Source organism: Pan paniscus, chromosome 1, assembly GCF_029289425.2.
Source record: "Pan paniscus chromosome 1, NHGRI_mPanPan1-v2.0_pri, whole genome shotgun sequence".
Classification (NCBI taxonomy): domain Eukaryota; kingdom Metazoa; phylum Chordata; class Mammalia; order Primates; family Hominidae; genus Pan; species Pan paniscus.
Window position 1 is genome coordinate 6763909 of NC_073249.2, and position 20882 is coordinate 6784790.

At 39.6% G+C, this 20882-nt stretch overlaps 1 protein-coding gene and 1 pseudogene across 3 annotated transcripts in view; both read left to right on the plus strand.

The window, feature by feature from the left end:
* PLD5 (phospholipase D family member 5) overlaps positions 1-20882 on the plus strand; it is a 446454-nt gene that overhangs the window by 141156 nt on the left and 284416 nt on the right. The gene's annotated exons all lie outside the window — the stretch shown is intronic.
* LOC129393661 (zinc finger protein 532-like) lies at positions 1266-11495 on the plus strand (annotated as a pseudogene).

Sequence of the window (20882 nt, forward strand, 5' to 3'; positions counted from 1 at the left end):
AAATATATAAAAATATATAAAATTTTATATAAAATATATAAAATTTTATATAAAATATATAAAAATACAAAATATATATGTATTCTTTAAAGAATAATAAACTGAACCCTTATATACATATCGCCAGCCTAAGAAGTAGAGCATTTCTAGAACATTTGAAACCGTTGTAGGTATCCCTCCAATCTTATCCCTCTTCCACCCTACCCTCCACCCTGGATGTCATCACTATCCTAAATTCTGTGCTTCTATGCTTCCAGATTCTCAGTTCTGTTCCATTGGCATATTTTTCTATCCCTGCAGTAAGACCACATTGTCAGAATCACTTTAGCCTTGTTAGGAGTCTTGATATATGGCAGGGAAAATCTCACATTATTAATCTCCTTCAGGAGGATCTTGACTATTTTCTGGCCCTTTTGAAATACATGTACAATTTAGAATTAGCTTATCAAGTGACACACACACAACCCTGCTGGGATTTTCAGTGTATCTAATAGATGGGACACTTTGGTGAGAATGAAATTAAGTTCTTTTATCCACGAACAGGAGTATCTATTTAATTAGATCTTTTTCTTCGAACTTTTTATTGTGAAACTTTTCAAAAGAAGTAAAATGATTACTCATATATTCCCCATTTAAATTCAACAGTTGTTAAGATTTGCCAAATCTACCGTGAGTATAATTTCCCCCTTTTCCCTTTGATCATGAATTTTCAGAGTAAAGGGTTGGTGTAACAGTCTCTTCCAGTGATGACAAATTGATTTAACAAAACCCATTTGAAAATATTTTGCAGACAACATGATGCTGCCTCTACTTCCCCTAAAAATAGGGACAATGTCTATAAAACATTGTATAATACCTGTACATCAGGAAGCACATAGTCCCACTACTTCCCTAATATTCAGTCTATATTCAAATCTCAATTGTCTCGAAATTCTATTATAAAGCCCCTTTTTTCCCTAACCAGAGTACAGTCAAGAGCCATGTATTGTTACTTATTGATCTGTTTTTTTAGCCTGTTCTAGAGAAGTTCTGATACACTTATTTTTATGGTGTTGACTTCTGCAGCTCAGATGTGTTGTTGAGTGCTTTGTATTCTGAATTTGTCTGAATATGACTTTGTGATGCTTGGGACGCATTTGCCTTGTTTCTCCTTCCTGTAAACTGAAGGAAGGCCTGCAGACTGGACTGGTTTCAGGTTTGCTGTGTGGCCAGCAGACTGGGTAGGTGATGCTGTGTACTTCTCAGTGCGTCACATCAGGAGGTACATGACGTCAGGTCGTCCCACTGTTACTGATGCTCACACGGATCACTTAATTAAGCTTGTGATCACCAAATATTTATATTGCAAACGTATCCTGTTTTCCTTTGATATGAGCAAGTCACCTCTAAGGTAATTATTTTGGGTCGAGTTGTGTCCCCTGTCAAAAAGATATGTTGAAGTTCTACCCCCAAGTACCTCAGAATGAGACCTTATTTGGAAATAGGATCTTTGCAGAGATAAAGTTAAAATAAAGTGGTTAGGGTGAGCCCTAATCCAATATGACTGGTGTTCTTATAAAATAGGGAAACTTGGACACAGAGACAGACACATGTAGGGGGAAGATGATGTGAAGAGACACAGGGAGAAGGTGGCTACCTACAAGCCAAGGAGAGGGTCCTGGAATGGATCCCTCCCTCAGCTCTCAGGAGGAAGCAACCTGGTCAATGCCTTGGTCCCTGAACTTCTGCATTCCAGAACCAGGAGACACTACATTTCTGTTACTTCAGAAATACACTCAGTGTATGGCATTTCACTATAGCAGCTTTGAAATACACTCAGTGTATGGCATTTCACTACAGCAGCTTTGGCAAACTAATACAGTAGTATTTGGCACCATGCAAATACCTCGTTGACCGTCATTTTCTGATTCTAGCATTTCTTCTACATTTATTTTAAAAAGCTTTCCCTCATCATCTCGGAATAAAGCACAATTTCTCCTGAAAAGTTAGGGTAAATGCTTACTTCTTTCCCTTTAATTTTTGATTTTTAGTGTTGGGGTAATCAGACCCAACACCAGGTCGTGGGGGTGACAAAGTCTGGCGGAGTCAAAGGATTGAGAAAAAGACAGTTTGAGAGAGGGAAGTGGGACTAGGGAGCCATCGCAATCATGGAGGCTGCGAAGGCCCCGAGCTCTGGGAGCCCATGCTATTTATTGGTAATCCAACAAAGAAACAGGTGGTGAGAATGTGGAGGTGGAAAGGGCAGGTGCATGATCTATAGCTGTGAGTTTAGCATTTATGAGGCACATGTACTTGAGATAATGGTAATACAATCGATCTAGGAGCCTAGGAGGACTAGAAGCAAGGAGCCAGCAAGTCTAGACACATTCCAGAGGACATTATGCAAGCCCTGCCTCAGTTTCCCTCCCAACACTCAGCTTTTCCCCAACATTTTAGAATAAGGAATTGGTGTGATAATGATACCTAGTAATGAAAAATTTTCATTTTTCTTTTCTTCCCTTTGTTTTATGATTATCACTGGACTTACAGATTTTTAATTTATTTACTGTTTATAGTGACTTATAGTCATTAAGTATTCCTTTTGCTACTCAAAGTGTCCCGAATTTGGTCGGTGATTTTAAACTGATTCTTGGATCCTTTTGACATGTTCCAGTGGTTGTTGATAGCTTCCTTGCTTTTTGGCACAAAAGAATATCTCAGGCTCACCTGGTACTTTTCCTTCCTCCGACACAGAATTCGCCATGTGTCCTACTGATGAATATTTATTTCCCAATATTTTACTACTAGCAAGAATCCCATATGAACAATTTTTTGCATGTGTTGTTTCTTTTAGTGAAGGTATACCTTCAAGGTAGATTTCCAGAGAGAGAGTACTGCTTCATCAAAAGGTAATTCAAATTTTTTATTTTCATCCTGGAGATTCTTTTAAGAAGAAAAATGATGTTAAGGAGAAATAGGTGGTAACCCAAACACATCAAGAGAACTGGCTATCCAAACAGATGAGATCGTATCACATTTCACAAAACACTTGCTACAGTTTGCTTAGATTGTTTGTATCCAAGGCAGAAATCCTGGAGACCATGCTGAAGTGTAAATGAATAAGACGAAGCATCATTGTGGCAATGTTAATTCACTTGGAAGGCATATCCCAAAGGAAGACCAAGGAATTGGATTTAGCCAGTGGATACAATTCTTTAATGTTCTGGTGTTGGATGAAGCAGAAATTTTTGGACACGAAATTTGATGTGACTATGAATACCATTCTAAAATTTTTGCCAAAGCAGAGAGAATACATCTTTCACCAGCCACTCAGAACTCAGGAAGTGGAAAAGCTGGGATCCAGTCTGGATCCCTGTGAGGGGAAGTGGCTGTAGCCAGCAACACATGGAAACTCCCAGCCACCTGTAGTTTCTTTCTCCTTTGTTACCCAGTATGTACAGGAGAAGAGAATGTAATTTAATGGTGCGTTTTCTTCTAACTCAGAGCCAGGAAAATCATCTGGTTATCAATCAGTCATTGGAACTGGTTGGAATATTGTGGAAAGACTCTGGTGATCCTGAGAAGATTATAAAGATAACAAGAAACACAAACACAAATTCTGCAAATTGCAAAGTGGAATCTTAAAGTCCCCAGATGCAGTGGCTCAGCCGTTGTCGAAGTCAGCTGGATTTTGCAGCGGATTCCTCTAGCAATGCAAGTGCTCTCGTGTTGGGGCTCTGTGTCAGGCAGCCTGAGGTGACAGTGGAAGCCAAGTGCTTGGATTTTTACCTTCCAGGAAGTACATACACCAGTTTCCTTGTATTTTAACAAACAAGCAAACAAAAACAGTACATGGAAGAAACCTCAGGAAAATGCGGTGGGTCTTTTCCAAAGTCCTGCCAGTCCAGAGCTGTGTTTGAAAGGCGAAAGATTTTTGTGTCATATGCTTAAGATTATGCAAAGCCTGAATGCAGCCTCATCTTCAAATTAAAGAATCTTGATTTTTCTAGTCTTGGTGAGATTTTGCCCTTCTAAGGATGCCCAAAATGCTAGGACTAAGGGGAAAGTAGTCTGCAGATTTTGTATTTATAAAAATTGACACAGCCAGCTTTCATTTAAAGATAAAATTAGACAAAAGCTTAGGCAGAAGCTTCTGCTACTGCAAAGAAAAGAAAAAATTTAACAGAAAATAAGGGAGAAAGATATTTATAAAAATAAAGCATGGTCCAAGCAGAAGCTGCCACTCCCCCTAGAAAAAGGAAAAGAAGGAAAAAAAGTAAATGAAAAACAAGGAAAAAGAGAAAAGGGGTTTTGATATAAAAATGAGGACATAGACAAACTTCTTAAATATACTAAAGTCTTGAAAGTTAAAAATAAATTGAATTAATAAAGGAAACAATTTGAGATGTCATCGTTACACTTTGTATACGTGTGTCAAAATATCACACTGTTTCCCATAAAAATGTACATTGATTGTGTCAATTAAAAATAACTATAAAAGCAAAAATAAATTTTAAAAAATGAGAAGTGCTTACTAATGAGAGATGAAAAAAATTCAAGATAAAAAACGTAGGACTCTCAGAACTGAGATAGAATCGCTGATTCCATTCCAGCAGCTGCTAAGCGTGAGAGAAAGGGAAAGTGCAGGAGAATGATGTAGTAGATCTACATTTGGTAGACAGCTGACATTTGTTTCTACCACAAATCAAAATTCAAGGAAGAAGCTAATTCTGTCCTGAAAGCTATCACTTTAAATCTAAGAGAAATGATTTTTACACCTGCAAATATTTTGCTAAAGACATATCAGTCCTTGAAGACATTTAACAGAAGAGATGTAAAACCTTTTTGGATATAATTAATAACCATCAATATTTATTTTGATGAAACATATATAATTAAAGCTCTCATTTTCCTGAGGGTGCTTTATACCTATTTTTAATATAAAATACTAATGTAATAAATGTCTTAACTTTTATATGTTTTCAATCAGGAAGGTTTCTCCTGATAATTAGTTCTCCCTACCGTTGCCAGAAAGACATTTTCCATTCATTGTTCAGTGCTTCTCCAACCATCCTTACCACACCAGTAAAAATGCTTTTATCAAGCTCTTTCTACAATCTCCTTGAAGCCAAGTCTGTTAGGCACTTCTCTTTCTCGATTTGACAGCTTAGCAACTTGGGGCAGAGTTAAATGTTCCCTCCTGCTTGAAACACTGTATTTTCTTAGCTTCCAGGCCACCACTGTCACCTAATTACATTCCCACCTCACAGTCTCTCCTGTCTTTCTGTTCTTGGCACATCCTCCTCTGACCTACCTCTCTCTGACACAGTGCTGTAGGGCTTGGCCTCAAGCTCACTTTTCATGTGTATCTCCATTCTTTCCCTTGATGATCTCTTTTAGTCCCACAATATCAAATGCCATGTTCAATGCAGCCAATGATGTCAATCTTCACCTACTTACTTGGCATGGCCCATTGGATATTAACAGGAATCTCATATAAAACTTCCAAAATACAACCCTCGATAACTTTCACCTCATTCCAAACCTCTTCTATGTTCAGTTTTTTGTGTGTTTTTTTTTTTTTTTTTTTTTTTTTTTGCTGTCAAAGTCTCCGCTATCAGTTGCCTGAGTCAAACCCTGGGAATCACCCACCGTTTCTCCTTTCCCTCACACCCACCCCAAACAGCCAATGCGTCAGCTACCTCTCCAGTTCTAACTCCAAGACAAATTTTGGATTCTGTCACTTACTTTTATCTCTTAAGTCATTTGTCTCTTTTCTGAACTGGTGAATAGGTGGACTCCTAACTGTTCTTCTGGATTCTACTCTCGTCCTTCTCAAGTCTATTCTCTGCCAACAGCCAGAGCAATAGATCTGAAAAGTTTAAGCACCCTTCCTATTTTCCTCCCCTAACACTTGTTGGAGGCATCCGTGGGTTTGGAGTTAAGTGGGGAAGCTGTTTGAGGGGGGCAATAGTCTAGCAGGTTGGAAGATTGATTATATATAGGGGAATTGAACAAATATATACAAATATTAAATATACTGGGAGCCAGGTTTCTTACTATCAGTGAAGAGAATGTTTACAAAAATGAAAAGGAGAAGTGAAAAATGAACTTTGGATGTGAACTGGAATTTGAGATGGTGGGAACCCATGGTTTTAAAGTTCTTCAACTTTTATTTTAAGTTCCAGGGTACATGTCCAGGATGTGCAGGTTTGTTACATAGGTAAATGTGTGCCCTGTGATGGCTTGCTGCACAGATCAACCATCACCTAGGTATTAAGCTCAGCATTCTTTAGCTATTCCTGCCTCCTTCCCCTCCCTCATCCCCAACCACCTATAGGCCCTAGTGTGTGTTGTTTCCCTCCCTGTGTCCATGTATCGTTCAGCTCCCACTTATAAGTGAGAACATGCGGTGTTTGGTTTTCTTTTCCTGAGTTAGTTTGCCAAGGATAATGGCCTCCAGCTCCATTCATATCCCTCCAAAGGACATGATCTTGTTCCTTTTTATGACTGCATAGTATTCCATGGGGTATATGTGCAACATTTTCTTTATCCAGTCTATCATTGATGGGCATTTGGATTGATTCCATGTCTTTGCTATTGTGAATAGTGCTGCAGTGAACATATGTATGCATGTATCTTTATAATAGAATGATTTATATTCCTTTGAGTATATACCCAGTAATGGGATTGCTGGGTCAAATGGTATTTCTGGTTCTAGATCTTTGAGGAATTGTCACACTGTCTTCCACAATGGTTGAACTAATTTATATTCCCATCAACAGTGTAAAAGTGTTCCTTTTTCCATGCAACCTCACCAGCATCTGTTGTTTCTTGACTTTTTAATAATCACCATTCTGACTAACATGAGATGATATCTCTTTGTGGTTTTGATTTGCATTTCTCTAATGATCAGTGATGTTGAGCTTATTTTCCTATTTGGCCACATGAATGTCTTCTTTTGAGAAGTGTCTGTTCATGCCCTTTGCCCACTTTTTAATGGAGTTGGTTTTTTTTCTCTTCTTTCTTGCAAATTTAAGTTTCTTGTAGACTCTGGATATTAGCCCTTTGTCAGATGGATAGATTACAAAAATTTTCTTCCATTTTGTAGGTTGTCTGGAACTCATGGTTATTAATATACATAGATAGATAAATGTCAAAATAAATGCATGATGTGTGCGTTTATTTCCTAGCTTTGTGCTTTGAGAGGGTTTGGGAGGAGCAACACCCCAAATAACATTGAGCATTCTTAGTACTTCCATCTTGGTTTCTAAATAATATTTTCCATTACAGAAAACACAGGAATCCTTAGAGGGAAGACTGTTTCTAGGGTTGCAGCAGTGATAGTATGAGGTGTGCCTGGAACACCTTGTCGTGCCATAAAGTAACACAATAGCTATGCAGTGTTGTTGAAAGGAATAACCTTTCCACTGAAATACTCCAAAGGCAGAAAAGAGCACATTGTTACTCCCAGAAGCTTCCCATTGTAAGTGAGAAATTTTGTAGTTGTCTCGTGTGTTATCTAACCTTCATATTATAATTTTACTCTCACCATATTATGAAAAGTGAAGAATTTCCCTAAATGTTAGCTCTCTTTCATAGTTTGCCTAGAAATGTCATCCCATTGGTTTGCCATAGAACCCCCAAATGCCCTGGTATTCTAAAGTGTCCTCATGAAAATCACAGATAATACACTTGTTCTTAGGCTAAAGGCCAAGAAGCAATAGCCACAGATAATAAATGAAGTATGTTGTATAATCTTATTAATACCCATTAATATGTTAGTGTGGATCCATTTCTGTGGGTTTTGTTGAGAACTGATGAAAAGCTGGGGCTGTAAAAGGTAAACTGGGTCATAGAATAAAAGCAGATGCTTGGAGCAATAAGTAAAGTGTCTCAGCTTCTGAACATAACTTTTTGCATAAATATATTGGGAGGACAGTAAAAAGTGGATTGGGACGTATACTCTCCCTGAACTTAGGGGAAGTAATATAACTGATAAAAGAGGTCAACCTGTCAGAAAAAGAAATAGCCACTGCAAAAAATGGAAACTGCATGTGTTTCTGTTTGATCTAAGACAGCGTAAAACTCAAAGTTTTTTTTTTTTTAAGTAGTAAACAAAAAGCAATGAAGAGGGCTCTGCTGTAACTACTGTTGATTGTATGCCCATAAAACTTTTCCTGGATGCTATTGTGCTCAAGGTTCATGTGAAAATTTGCACATTTTATGTTTCTTGGAACACAGTTTTTCCCTTCTTCCTTAGATCTGATATGTTAGCAATGGCTGGTGGTGCCCCCATTCCCAAATTTATACACATGGCTTTATTTGCACAAACCTTTGACATTAGGCAGGGTGAAACCAGGTACATGCAAAGAAGAATAGGCCAAGAGGGTAAGGAGTGGACAACCAAGGTCCTGGTGTGCTCTAGCATGTGAGCCATCTGAAGGGTAGCTCAGTAGATTATAAGTAAGAACATAGATTTTACCTGGGAACGCAAGTCTCTGAATGTGGGTGGCCTCAGTAAACACCATAGACAGAATGGCAAACTCCCTGTTATATTTAAGTTGAGTGGAAGCCTTGTTACTCCATGTCTGCCACTGCTGGACAGATATATTTAGCTAGTTGCTTCCTAGGCAGGAGAAGCAGAAGTACCATCTAAAATTGGTAAGTTTTGCCTATTGGAATGTGGTGGAAAAGTTCTGAAGTGTGAAAGACTAGGAATGAGAGGAGAGGGAACCAGGGGCTCAGAGAAAGGCTTTGGATTATTTAGGGAGAGACCTAAGTAGGAAGGAAAAGCTGATAAAGTTCAAACCTTCCAGTTGTTAGTTGTTTTCCTTTTTTCTTCTCTCTCTTTTTTTAATGTATTTTTTATTGTTTTATTTTTATTTTTGAGAGAGTCTCACTCTCTCACCCAGAATGGAGTGCAGTGGTGTGATCTCTGCTCACTGCAACCTCCACCTCCCAGGTTCAAGCGATTCTCATGTCTCAGTCTCCTGAGTAGCTGGGATTACAGGCATGCACCAACACACCCAGCTAATTTTTGTATTTTTTGTAGAGACAGGGTTTTGCCATGTTGGCCAGGCTGATCTTGAACACTTGGCCTCAAGTGATTGACCTGCCTCAGCCTACCAAATTGCTGGGATTACAGGTGCAAGCCACCATGCCTGGATGGTTTTTTTAATTGTTTTTTATTGTGGTAAAATATGTATAACATAAAATTTACCATTTTAACCATTTTAAGTGTACAGTTCAGTAGTATTAAGTACATTCACGTTGTTGTGCTGTCATTGCCACCATCCATCCACAGAACTCTTTTCATCTTGCAGACCTGAAATTCTATACCCATTAAGCAATTGCTCCCCATTCTTCCTTTTTCCCTAGCCCCTGGTAATCACTGTTCTACTTTTTTCTCTTTGAATTTGGCTACACTAAGTACCTCATGTAAGTGGAAATCATACATTATCCTTTTGTGTCAGGATTATTTCACTTAGCATAATGTTTTCAAGGTTCATTTATTGTTGTGGCATGTGTTAGAATTTCCTTCTCTTTTAAGGCAGAATAATATTTTGTCCTATGTGCTTATCACATTTTGTTGATCCATTCATCTCCTAATTTGAGTTGTTTCTACATTTTGGCTGTTGCAAATAATGCTGCTATGAACTTTGTTGTACATTTCTCTGTTTGAGTCCTTGCTTTCCATTCTTTTTGATGTATACCTAAAAGTGGAATTACTGGATCATAAGGTGATCTTATCTTAAATTTTTCTGAGAAACCACCACACTATCTTTCACAGTGGTTGCAACATTTTACATTCCCACCAACAAGGTATAGGATTCCGATTTCTCCACCTCCTTACTAATATTTGTTATTTTCCGTTTTTTGTACACTGACTGTCCTAATGAGCGTGAAGTATCTAATTGTGGTTTTGATTTGCATTTTTCTATAGTGATGTTGAACATCTTTTCATGTGCTTATTAATCATTTGTATATTTTCTTTGGAGAAATGTCCATTGAATTCCTTTGCTCATTTTTAAATTGAGTTGTTTGTATTTTTTGTTTGTTGTTTTATTTATTTATTTACCTGCTTTTTCCCCCATGAGCTGTACATTTTTGGGATATCAACCTTCCTATGTGAGGTTGTACTGGGACCAAGGTCATGTCTCTATCTAGAATATGAAATCGTATTGCTTAGACTGAGTGGCATGGCGTCCAACCTCAGAGGCTTTTGTTGGAAGAGGCTGTGTTTACTATTAAAGAATTAAAGAAATGACAGATGCCACCAGTGAGGAGGAAACAAATAAAAGAAGACACTAAGGTCCCCAGTCCCAAGCGGAAGTTAGAAGAACCAGTTCTGGAGTTCAGGCCTCCCTGAGAAGCAATCACTCAACCACTGAAAAAGCTGAAAATCAATGATTTTAAGGTTCACAAGTGTGCCATGTGTGGCTTCACCACTGAAAACCTGCTGCAGTTCCACGAACACGTCCCTCAGCACAAATCGGATGGTTCTTCCTACCAGTGCCGGGAGTGTGGCCTCTGCTACACATCTCACGTCTCTCTCTCCAGGCACCTCTTCATCGTACACAAGTTAAAGGAACCTCAGCCAGTGTCCAAGCAAAATGGGGCTGGGGAAGATAACCAACAGGAGAACAAACCCAGCCACGAGGATGACTACCCTGATGGCACCGTGTCAGACAGAAAGTGCAAAGTGTGCGCAAAAACTTTTGAAACTGAAGCTGCCTCAGATACTCACATGCGGACACACAGTATGGCCTTCATCAGATCCAAAAGGATGAGCTCAGCGGAGAAATAGCCACAGATGATCCATGAGGAAAATCCCTGTCCACACTGGAATAAAAAAGACATGTTTGTTACAAAAAGTTTGCAGTATAATAAACAGTACTGTCTAGGCTGTTGCAATATATTCTCTTTCAACGTACCTTCCTTCACCTCGTCATATATATCCTCGATAAGTATTAAAACAGTATTTGAGTTTAAAAGAGTTTGTATATATTTAAATGAATAACTTTTTATACTCTTTGTCACATGTTTGTATCAGTATTTAGTGGAAAACCATTTGAGTTGTTTTGGGTTAGAATTTTTCTTTTTGTACTCTTTCTTTAAAACAGAGTTCTTAGTAACAGGGGCAGTTCCTGAATTCAAATAAACCATTTTGTATGTTTGGATTTTGAATGGGTTAACTAATTACAGGCTAAAATAATGCCTTTTTTAGTGTTTTTAATTTTTAGAATTCACTACATAAATAGTAAGAAATTGTGGGTCTCAAAAACACTAGGAACTTTTAAGTGTCTTAGCACTTCCTCGATGTGCCTGCCCTCAGGAAGTGAGTTCACATTTGAGACCACTGCACTCCAGTGTGGACGTGCCTTTGTCTTCAGGCCACGCCGAAGGGTGTTTAAAGCGGTCTTGCAGGTCGCTCCTTTCCCAGCTGTGGATAAAAACTGAAGCCAGGAATCTAATAAGGAATGCTGATTTCCTCAGTTCCATTTTGAGGAATGGGGAAGGCTATTCTAAAGAAAAAAATGGGACTTGTTTTCTCGGCAGACCTGCAAGGCTGGCTTTAAGAGCACAAGGAGGGAAAGTAACGAAAGGGCTGGACTACTATAAAAGTTACAAATACGTAGTTAGACCAATAGATTTATATAGTCAGGTTTTTGTCATGTAATTTATTAACTATTACAGAAACACAACTATCGGGGGACCTGCCCCGACAATCACGTAGGTTCTTTTCTATTTTCCTAAGTGTCGGCTGACTTGAGAAATAAAGGGACAGAGTACAAAAGAGAGAAATTTTAAAGCTGGGTGTCCGGGGGAGACATCATATGTTGGTAGGATCCGTGATGCCCCACAAGCCACAAAAACCAGCAAGTTTTTATTAGGGATTTTCAAAAGGGGAGGGAGTGTGCAAATAGGTGTGGGTGACAGACATCAAGTACTTAACAGGGTAATAGAATATCACAAGGCAAGTGGAGGCAGGGCGAGATCACAGGACCACAGGAGCGAGGCGAAATTAAAATTGCTAATGACGTTTCAGGCACCATTGTCATTGATAACATCTTATCAGGAGACAGGGTTTTGAGATCAACCGGTCTGACCAAAATTTATTAGGCGGGAATTTCCTCTTCCTAATAAGCCTGGGAGCACTATAGCAGACTGGAGTTTATTTCACCTCTGCAATCTCGACCATAAGAGACAGGTACACCCCGGGGAGGCCAGTTCAGAGACCTACCCCTAGGTGCACGTTCTCTTTCTCAGGGATGTTCCATGCTGAGAAAAAGAATTCAACGATATTTCTCCCATTTGCTTTTGAAAGAAGAGAAGTATGGCTCTGTTCTGCCCGGCTCACCGGTGGTCAGAGTTTAAGGTTATTTCTCTTGTTCCCTGAACAATTGCTGTTATCCTGTTCTTTTTTCAGGGTGCCCACATTTCATATTGCTCAAACACACATGCTGTACAATTTGTGTAGTTAACGCAATTATTACAGGGTCCTGAGACGATATACATCCTCCTCAACTGACAGGATTAAGAGATTAAGAGATTAAGGGTATTGATTGGGAAAGTGATACGTGTCCATGAAATCTTTACAATTTATGTTTAGAGATTGCAGTAAAGACAGGCGTAAGAAATTACAAAAGTATTAATCTGGGGAACTAATAAATGTCCATAAAATCTTCACAATCAATGTTCTTCTGTCATGGCTTCAGCCAGTCCCTCTATTTGGGGTCCCTGACTTCCCCCAACGCACAACTAAGAATATCAAGTATTTCTCTGGCTATTGACAGAAATAAAATCAGTTGACTTAACCCTTTGCCATCAAAAGAGTTGGCGTTTCCTGTTCTGGGTGCTACTGCCAAACGTTCTGGTACTTAGAGTTGGGATGCACAACTTCAACCACCGACTTATCAATGCAGCCGCCTGTGTATTGCAATTGGCCGTTACCTTAAGCACTGAGCCACCCGGGTTTAGTTCAGCCATTTCAAGAAGTATATTTAATGTCAGTGGTTCTGCTTTATTAAAATGCAGCAGAGATACTCTTCTGTCCCTTCCGTTTATAATTCTCTGAGAGAGTTCTATTTTTTGGTTTTGTTTTGTGTTTTCTTTTGCATTTTATATCTTGTATTTATCCCTGAACATGTTTTGTACTTATTTTTTTAAGAAAAGGAATTCTTTTGTGTGTATGTAGATACTTGCATGATATACTGTAGTCAACATTCGGTTCCTCGAAAGGTCTTGCTGCTGTCAGGTGTTATGCACTCCATCCATCATATCTGCATGAAACACATTTCATTTGTAGATAAATGTGGGACATTTGGCCCTTGTAAAAAAAAATTAAAGTCTCCTCTGGGAGGCAAGCAGTTACGAAATCCCAATTTGATGCCCTTGCAGAGCCAGCAGGGCTGCTCAGACCTTTCTAAAGAAAACTGGATAGCACAGCTGTTTGGGTTTGCCTGAGAAGAATGGGGGGCCTTTAAAATGAGGCAGACAGCACGGCTGACTGACTGCACAGTGGCATCCAAGGTATAGCTGCCAGAATAGCGCCATTCCCTCCAGATGCAGCCGTACACAAACCTCTAGCCTGTTGCCACTACCCGCAGACTCTGAGGGAGAGGCTAGGACGTGCTTGGTAGGGACAGGCTGGATGGTTATGCAGCTGAGGGATATTGACCAAAGAGAGAGAGTTAGGATAGATGAGAGCAGGGAATGACAGCCAGGTGTGCAAAATGGCATTGTAAACCGTAAAGCCACAGGGAAATAGGTGCTGGTGATTGCTGTCCCTGTGTGTAAAACTGTAGGGGCCAAGGCCCTTGACCCCTGAAGCTTTGCTGAAAAAAATCAACTCGCAAAAGGCAGATTAATTAGAGAAAGACATACAAATTTATTGTGTCAACACGGGAGCCCCTTAGAATGAAGACTCAAGGATATGCTGTAAATTGCCCATTTTTGTGCTTAAGTTTAACAAAGTATGAACAGCGTGTAGAAATATAATTAGACAAAAAGGGTAAGATCTAATGCTAATAATAGATGGAGTGAGGAAACCCAGCAAGGCTTGTCTGTCTAGATTCTTCTTGGCCTCTCTGTGTAACATTTCTTCCTTCTGGGTGTGGGGCAGGGCTGTCTCTGGAAAGGGATCTTAAGACCCACATAATTTCTTTATGGCCAGTTTTTACACAGAAAGGCAAAGGGGAACGTTATAGTAATATTTTTAGGTTTCATGGCTGGCTTTAGGATCTGGGTTCTTTAGTGTTCTGGTTTCTGTGACAAGCCCTGGGGGAGAATGGTATTGAGAGATAGGCGGGCAGGTGAAGGTCAAAGAAAAATGTTTGCTTCTCTGAGGCCTTCATTTAGGGATATCGTTTTCTGAGCCACAAGAAAACCTTGGTGATGAAGGAAAATGTCAGCCTCTCTGATCAATGGAGGAACTGAAAAAGCATTTCTCCCAGGAAAGAGGAAGAACGTGTATGTAAACCATGCCTACCATTTTCCTTTTCCTGGTTCTGTGATCTTCTAATAACTTATTTTGTGTTTTAGGAGTTCAGGTGGTTTGTGTTGCTTTTGAGGGCATAATAAATATGTCGTGGTACAGGAGCACAAAGAATTGACGAGCAATTGCTATCAATGACTGAAAGAGAGGAAGATGTATGAACAGCCTGACAGCAACTCCACAGACCTTTCTTTCACCTTGTGACCGTAGTAAACCTGCACTCTCCTTGTAGATAGTGACGGCTGTATGAACAGCGACCAGAGAAAACTTTGTGGCTCAATGTGGTGCTTTGTTCCGACATTCTTTTTTTTTTTTTTTTTATTTAAGTTCTAGGGTACATGTGCACAACATGCAGGTTTGTTACATATGTATACATGTGCCATATTGGTGTGCTGCACACATTAACTCGTCATTTACATTATATCTCGTCATTTACATTATATCTCCTATATTATATATATATCTCCTAATGCTATCCCTCTCACCTCCCCCCACCGCACAACAGGCCCTGGTGCGTGATGTTCCCCTTCTTGTGTCCAAGTGTTCTCATTGTTCAACTCCCACCTACGAGTGAGAATGTGCGGTGTTTGGTTTTCTGTCCTTGCGATAGTTTGCTGAGAATGATGGTTTCCAGTTTCATCCATGTCCCTACAAAGGACATGAACTCATCCTTTTTTATGGCTGCATAGTATTCCATGGTGTATATGTGCCACGTTTTCTTAATCCAGTCTATCATTGATGGACATTTCGGTTGGTTCCAGGTCTTTGCTATTGTGAATAGTGCCGCAATAAACATACGTGAGCATGTGTCTTTATAGCAGCATGATTTAAAATCCTTTGGGTATATACCCAGTAATGGGATTGCTGGGTCAAATGGTATTTCTAGTTCTAGATCCTTGAGGAATCGCCACACTGTCTTCCACAATGGTTGAACTAGTTTACAGTCCCACCAACAGTGTAAAAGTGTTCCTATTTCTCCACATCCTCTCCAGCACCTGTTGTTTCCTGATTTTTTTAATGATTGCCATTCTAACTGGTGTGAGATGGTATCTCATTGTGGTTTTGATTTGTGTTTCTCTCATAGCCAGTGATGATGAGCATTTTTTTACGTGTCTGTTGGCTGCATAAATGTCTTCTTTGAGAAGTGTCTGTTCATCAAAAACTGTCCTTCTCCCACTTTTTGATGGGGTTGTTGTTTTTTTCTTGTAAATTTGTTTGAGTTCTTTGTAGGTTATGGATATTAGCCCTTTGTCCGATGAGTAGATTGCAAAAATTTTCTCCCATTCTGTAGGTTGCCTGTTCACTCTGATGGTAGTTTCTTTTGCTGTGCAGAAGCTCTTTAGTTTAATTAGATCCCATTTGTCAATTCTGGCTTTTGTTGCCATTGCTTTTGGTGTTTTAGACATGAAGTCCTTGCCCATGCCTATGTCCTGAATGGTATTGCCTAGCTTTTCTTCTAGGGTTTTTATGGTTTTAGGTCTAACATTTAACTCTTTAATCCATCTTGAATTAATTTTTGTATAAGGTGTAAGGAAAGGATCCAGTTTCAGCTTTCTACATATGGCTAGCCAGTTTTCCCAGCACTATTTATTAAATAGGGAATCCTTTCCCCATTTCTTGTTTTTGTCAGGTTTGTCAAAGATCAGATGGTTGTAGATGTGTGGTAATATTTCTGAGGGCTCTGTTCTGTTTGATTGGTCTATATCTCTGTTCTGGTACCAGGACCATGCTGTTTTGCTTACTGTAGCCTTGTAGTATAGTTTGAAGTCAGGTAGCATGATGCCTCCAGCTTTGTTCTTTTGGCTTAGGATTGTCTTGGCAATGTGGGCTCTTTTTTGGTTCCATATGAACTTTAAAGTAATTTTTTCCAATTCTGTGAAGAAAGTCATTGGTAGCTTGATGGGGATGGCATTGAATCTATAAATTACCTTGGGCAGTATGGCCATTTTCACGATATTGATTCTTCCTATCCATGAGACATTCTTACACTCTACCTGGCTCCACAAAGCAGGGCTTTTAGAGATCATCCTGCTGGTGTGTGGAAATAGCTGTGCTATGGGCATGGCTTATGATGGGCTTTTACCTGAGTCTTTGAAAAAACAGATAAATTTAAAAAATAATAATGATGAAGACAAGGGAAATTTAGGAATATACAGGAGCTGCAGGCTACATTTTTATTCCTTCGGTGATGTAAGGTCCTCTACATCTTCAATGAGAACACATGGACACAGGGAGGGGAACGTCACACACCAGGGCCTGTCAGGGCGGGGGTGCAGGGAGGGTGGTAGGAGGGATAGCATTAGGAGAAATACTTAATATAGATGATGGGTTGATGGGTGCAGCAAACCAGCATGACACATATATACCTATGTAGCAAACCTGCACGTTCTGCACATGTACCCCAGAACTTAAAGTATAATAATAAAAAAAAAACTTTTAAAAAAAGCAGGCAAAAAATTAAAATGTTTAACTTCTTCCTCTCTTCCTTCTGCCACTGAGGTCACTCTATATTATAAGATTGCGTTTCATTATCTATTGCCTCAGGATGTCATCGTTTGTATTTCTGCAGCCCCCTTGTAATCAGAGCAGAGGGATCATTTCTTCTACAGGGAAAGCCCCATGCAAGCTCTGCCCTGGATTGGGCATTGAATCAAGAGGAGGTTTGGGTGTCAGGGAGCACTGGGAGATTTGAAAGAAAACAAGAGCAGTGGTGGGTTTGGGAAGTGGTGAAGGGATAAATAAAGGAGGTCCAGAGAGAGAGAGATATTGAAAGAAGGAGGGGGATAAGGGATGGAGAAAGGAGTTAGGGCAGAGGTGATAGGGAAAGGTGTTTAGTCTTGATGATTCAGTACGCTTCTGTTCATCACATGTCTTCCCATGTTAATAGGAACTTTCTAAAAATTAGTGCTGTCTTGTTAAGTAGTGAGTTTTGGTAGCTCGTAACACCCAAGCAGAGAAGGAAGATCTCATCAGTCAGGAGTGCAGAAGCTCGGGTCTCTGTACTGACGGCAAAGTTAGGTTAGATGGTTTAAAGGTTCTCTCTCACCCTAACTCTAAGCCTCTCTCAGTGCACTCTTATAAAAGTGTGTGCGTGTGTGTGTTCCTTCTAAAATAAGGAGAAACTGAACACTAGTGCTACTAAAGATAAATTTTGCTTCTTCATTACTTGCCAGTTATACCCGAAGTCAATCCTAACTTTGTCTTTGCTTTTTAATGAGCTCAAAATAAAGATTGTTGGGTTTTGTCAGCAGTGCTTTTGCCCCTTAACTGGATGAAATACCAACCTTTGCAGTGAACAGAAAACAGGTAATTTAGAAAAAGAAACATAAAACAATCATAATTGACAGACTTCAGAATAAATCTCCTATCACAGAAAGTTGAAAGAACTTGGACTTATTTTGATATATTGCAAGAGTCAAAGCCTTTTCAACTTGTTAAAAACAGAGTGCAGAATACAGATGGCCAAAATAGCCCTCACCTTATCAAAGACCAGTTGGCATTTTGTCATTTTTTTCACTTTTATCTATAATATAGGGGAGGGGGATAGAGAACATGAAAGCGTAATTTTTAGCTGTTAAGTATTGACTCTTCCTATTGACATTGACAGTGTGTTCTTGTGCATTCACTAACATTCAAAATAGCTTATTTCACTTTATAGTGAGTACAGAGGGAATCCCTAATTCTCTACTGCAGGAATGAGGTGTGCATGGAAGGAAGGGTGGGAGACACCAGAACTGGTCTACTCAAGTGGAACTCTTCTGTGAAATGGGTCACAAACACAGCCATTAATGCCCCCTCCCCTGGCCCCTGGCTCAGCCCTCTGTACTATTAGAATGGCACATCTATTCTCTCTGCATCTCTCTCTCTCTGCATCTCTCTCATCCCTCACCCCTCACCCGTAAGGTCCTTAAGGGCAGAGACTCTCTTAGGAGTGAGACCACGTTTCTGAATTGTCAGTATTAGCACAGTGCATCATAACAAGTGTTAGATGCCCACAGAGTATTTTAAATGGGATGAAACACGTTTTTCTTCTCTTGCCTAATGCCACCAGTGGCTGCATGTAGAAAGCAAGGAACTAAATAAGTTCATTTACTTCCCAAGGGTCTCTTCCACCCTAGCCCTGGGTGTGCTTGACTTCAAGTCACAGACTATCACTGCAGACCGAGAGTGCCTCTTCTGTGCCATTTGTCTTTTGCAAAGTTGGTGGCTCTTTTTGTTTGTTGGTGTGTCAGTTAATCAATCATTGGCAAAGAAAATACTACACAACTGAGTCACCAGTGTTCTACTCCCAGAAGTTTTCTTATCCAGAAAAACATAAAATGGAGGGTTGAAGTAGATCATCTCTGGGTATTCTCTGTTTTCGGCAGTTCTGTCATTCTCTAGTTGTCCCCTGTAATTTGTGAAACTTGGGATAGTATCTACCTCTGCTTAGTAATTGGAAGAACTTTAAGTAAATGCAGACCACCCGGGGTGGTGGTGGTTAGTGCTCAGCTGTGTCTTAGGAAAATTGAACTATGGATAAATAACTTGCCTTGAGATGGTATAGTCCAAGAATAGACAGCTCTCTTTCTCATTGCTATAAGAGACAGTTGAGATTCAGGGCTAATGTAAAATATCCAGATTATACAGAAAAATGCAGAGCAAACCACGAACATCTTTTACATGGCAACTCCTCTGACCTCACAAAACCTCTCTCTTCCTGATAGATGACCACTGTCAATAGTTTTATGTGATTCAATTGAATCTTTGTTTATTTATAAACATACGCACATTTTAGTGGCTTCACAATATTCCATAGAATCACTGTATCGTAGGAATCCTCTATTGATTATTTTTCCCATTTTTTTCACAAATAATGCTGCAGTGACCATCCTTGTTGTTATATCTTTATGCACATATGTAAACACTTCTGTAAAATTAAATATTGGAAGTAGAATTTCTGAGTCAAAATATGTACATTTAAAATTCTGATAAAAACTGCCAAATTGCCATGTAAGCAAGCTCTGCCAGCTTGCATTTTTAACCCAATGCCTATTTCCCCAACCTCCACCCATTACAGTTCTCAATATTTTGAATTGTTTCCAAACTCATGCAAAAAAGATGTACTTGCTTGGAAGACATACATTTTTCACTATTAAAGTTTTCCTTTCTATATTTCTTTGAATATTGACAGTCCTACATTCTCAATGTTCTTTCATTGAGGAACTTTGATCTGATGGATGCTGGCTTTTCTGGACTGATTCTCTGGTTGTCTTGAGTTTTATCCTTTATACCCATATTTGTTAGGACTATTGAAAGAGAAACTGAGGCACATTAAATATGAAAGAGTTTATTTGAGCAAACGGTGGTGACACAGGAGATAGAAAGAAATTATTTTAGGCAGATAGTGAGGGCAAAAGAGTCCTCGGCAGAACTTCCTTTCTAACAAAAAGCAACCCGAGAAATTAATTCTCTTCTAACAAAGGGCATCCTGAAAGATGGAGCTGCAAACACAAATAAGGAAGCTGGAAGCTTGCACGGGAGAAAGCCTGCAGCTACACCAATGGAAAAGTCCTACCTGGCAGCCAGGCATGTTCACCATGGGGCTCCACCTTCCCTTTATTGTTAGCACATGTACAGTAAGAAATGGGCAACATGGAGAAGCTCAGGCAGAGAACCCACCTGCATAATAAAAGACTGGGGTGGAGACTGTCAGAGATTCATGCCCTATGCAGATGCCACACCTGGTCCTAACTGGTTTTTCATGCCCTATGTAGATCAGACACCACCTCTTTACTAGCTCATCTATAAAAACCCTGCATTTCACTGCAGATTGGCAACTCATTTTTCTGGGACCCCTCTCTGTAGCAGAGAGCTATTTTCTTTCTTTTGCCTATTAAATTTTTGCTCCTAACCTTACTCTTTGTGTCCAGGTCTTTGATCTCCATGGCTATGAGACAGTGAACGTTGAATGTCACCCCAGACAATGAGGCTGCTTTATTGGTTCACGAATTGGGCAGTTCCAGAATGCAGGTGGTTCAGGGCTCTGATGAAGGGGAATGAAGGAGAAGGCTTTTATAGGGTGAATACGGGAGCAAGGCAAAGAAAATATTTGGTTGGTTACAGTGGAGCAGTAGGTTTAGTTGAATCATTCCAGCAAAAGTCCCTTGTTAGAGGTTGGCCATTTCTGACTGAATAAGCTTAAGTGTTTTGTTGTTGTTGTTGTTGTTGTTTACTGTTTACAATGAGTTGAGTTTCAGTTTGCTGATGCAGGCAGTGGAATTGCCTCAGTCTAATGGCCTTCCAATTATTTTAACAGGACTTTGTACTTTTTACCTTGCATTCTGGAAAAATTCCTTTGATTCAATCAAGAACATAAATTTACTTTCAAGTTGTATCCATTTGATATTCAGTCCATCCACTG